The 2,926-nt window shown below is 48.9% G+C and overlaps 1 protein-coding gene across 1 annotated transcript in view; it reads right to left on the bottom strand.

The window, feature by feature from the left end:
• The window catches only part of ADD2 (adducin 2 (beta)), a 57,720-nt gene that overhangs the window by 51,480 nt on the left and 3,314 nt on the right, over positions 1–2,926 (bottom strand). The window lies entirely within an intron of this gene.

The raw sequence follows: 2,926 nt of genomic DNA, 5'->3' as shown, positions 1-2,926 counted from the left end.
TATTCCCAGGAGAGTGTGAGCCGGGAGGCGGGTTGGCAGGCAGGGCGCCGCGGCTGCCGGCCTGTAGGGGGCGCTGATGCATCGTCCGACGAAGTGAAGGTCTGTCTGTCACTGGCTCCGGCTCGCCAGCCCTTCCCTGCCTGACCCACGGGGCTTGGTTCAGGTAGACTGGTCCCCCAGTGCGACCTCGACCTGCAAAGCTTTGGGGGCATTTTGTGCTGCTTATCCACACAGTGTAAAGCTATTCACTGCAAGTTCGTACTTGATCTAAAATGTAAGCCCTCTAAGAAGCCTCCTAAAAAACATGCGGTGGGAAATCCACGAAACTGAAAAGAGAACGGGTGGGTAGCTTCTAACAGGCTGAGCGCTGCTTCCCACCCCCCACCCCCGCACACTTCGACTTTGCTCCCGCCTCGGGAAAAGATTTATTGTGAATCTGTTTCTGTAAAACGTGTCTCACTGGAGAATCATTTCTTATCATGAATTGAAAAGAGGTGTGCAGTTTTTATTAGTGGAAAATGAGTTTCTCTAAACCCCAGTAAATGAATATTGAGAAATAGTGAAACAGTGAACACTGATTGAATGGCACCATATGCCCGGCTGCCCAGAGGCCTGAGTATCTAGACCTGGAGCGAGAACTAGGGCCGTCCTTGGAAGGTTGGGCTGCGAACGAGTCACTTATTTTTTCCACTCAAGCAGGCTTTTAAAAATGCCTGAATGGTGAGTGAATGAATGTCCTTATGGCCATATTGGAGTCCTGCTGAAGAAGCAGGCTGCTGCTCAGCCTTGGCTTCCCAGCTGTGGGACTGTGGCCACCAGTCTCCCTTTGTGTCAGTGCTGCTAGGCCCTCAAGTCTGGGTTATCATGCTCCTTCAACATCTGGAGAGTGTGGGGGCTTACAGAGCCTCAGCCTTCTCCCAGGTGACTGAGCCCCTTCTCAGCAAAAGAAGGCAAGTGCCTTGACTGAACAGTGACTAGATTTTGAAGGCAAATAGGAAGATACCAACAAAAGTGCTTTATCTGAGCTCAGGGTACTTGGCTTTCATCCTTAATCTGCCCCTCCTTCCCTTTGCCTCTGGGGACTCCCTTCCAGAAGGAGGTGGAACTGCCATTGTTCTCTCAAAGCAGCTCCTGGCCTCCCCAGACCTGATCTGCTCTGCCCTCTAGGCTCATCCTGTTAGACAAAGCTTTAGCCTTCATTCCAGTCAGCAGCTCATTATGGAACAGGCCTTGTTGACAACCAGATAGCATATTCTTGTTGTCTATGAGAAGTCTGCGACTTCTTCCATCTTCTGTCAGCATTTTACCCTCTACCTTACAGTTCTTCCAAGTAGGACAGGCAGGGCCACACTAGGCAAGACAAGTAAGTGGGAGCCCATCCCGTCAGCCCAGAACACTCAGGTGATTGACTGATATTATTGTTATTTGCATTCTTGTTCTTTGGGGAAGGCAAATAGCAAGCCCAAGGGAAGACACATGGACAAGGTCCTTCAAGGGTCAGCTGAAGCTCCGAACCCTTGGGGTTCTCAAGCTTGGGTGCACATTGGAATCTCCTGGAGAACTTTGAAAAATACTGATATCAGAGATTTTAATATTATTGATCTTGGGTATGACCTGGATTTCAGGATTTTTTTTTTTAAGTTCTCTGGGTGATTCTAATGGGCAGCCATGGTTGAAATACCACAGATAAATGTTTGTGGTTGTGGCGTATAACAGAAGGCATTCATTCCAGGGCTTCCCTGGTGGCTCAGCTTGCAAAGAATCCGCCTGCAATGTGGGAGACCTGAGTTCGATCCCTGGGTTAGGAAGATTCCCTGGAGAAGGAATCTCCAGTAGGAACCACCCACTCCAGTATTCTGGCCTGGAGAATTCCATGGACTGTATAGTCCTTGGGTTGCAGAGTCAGACACAACTGAGAGACTTTAAAAAAAAATTCATTCCAGGAGCTTACCATTTCTAGCAAGCATGCCAAGATGGCACAAAGCCTCTAATGCTAGTGTTATGCACCACTTCCTATGGCTGTCCAGGCCCCTTCCTGCCACTCTATCATCTACCACCATACTCTTGACCTGGGCAGCAAGAGTGGTCCAAATGCCACCATAACGCACTTTTGCAAGTCTACAAAGCCATGACCTCTGGTCTTAACTGTCACTAGTCAGCTCCTTGTGAAAGCCCTCAACAGATCTCCCCCAGTTAGCACCATCCTTACCAGCCATGTCGATGAGATGGAGGCGGGAGGAACGAGTGGCCTGGGAGTGGCAGCCCAAAACAAACATTCTCTAAAGAGACATTTTGAAACATATTTGGCAGGTTGCGAGAATGTTTGAGGTTGTACTCAGTGACATTTAAAGCCAGATTCTTCTTCTCAGTAGAGTGATGAAGTCTGTCAGGGATGTTTCGGGCTGAATTAGCTCCAGACTAGAAGCCTGCAGTGCTGCCCAAGTTATGACATTCCCTTGTTCTTGTACTCAGGTAAGTAATTTCCCTCTTTGGATCTCATTTTGTCCATCCTTAAATGGGGGAACGAACAGAATGGACCTTGGGGCCCCATCCAGCTCTAACACTTTATGGAGAGAAACAGACTAATGTAGAAAAAGGCAGAAGGATGGAGGATCTAGGTTTCCTGGAGCAAGACCTTCTACCCACATCTCCCCAGTGCCTCTTCCTCAAGCCAAATGCCAAAAGAGAAACATCTGCAAAGAACACACATGACCTACTGATGACTGCCTTGTGGTTTCAAGTCAATCCCATGCACAGGGGTTCAGTTAAGAATACTTCACCCGCTTCGTGCTCCCAGCAAGCCTCATCTCTGGAACTTGGGGAGTAAGAAGAGAGCACAAGGTCAAACATCATGGGAATGCATCAGAGCCATGCAGACTTGGGGTCACCACCCAGATTCTCCTGGGCAAACTCTGCAGCAGACCAA

The sequence above is a fragment of the Bison bison genome, unplaced genomic scaffold (genome assembly GCF_000754665.1).
Source record: "Bison bison bison isolate TAMUID 2011002044 unplaced genomic scaffold, Bison_UMD1.0 scf7180017864508, whole genome shotgun sequence".
In the NCBI taxonomy this organism is placed as follows: domain Eukaryota; kingdom Metazoa; phylum Chordata; class Mammalia; order Artiodactyla; family Bovidae; genus Bison; species Bison bison.
Note: the sequence above shows the minus strand (reverse complement) of the source record. Positions and strands in the feature narration are given on the sequence as shown.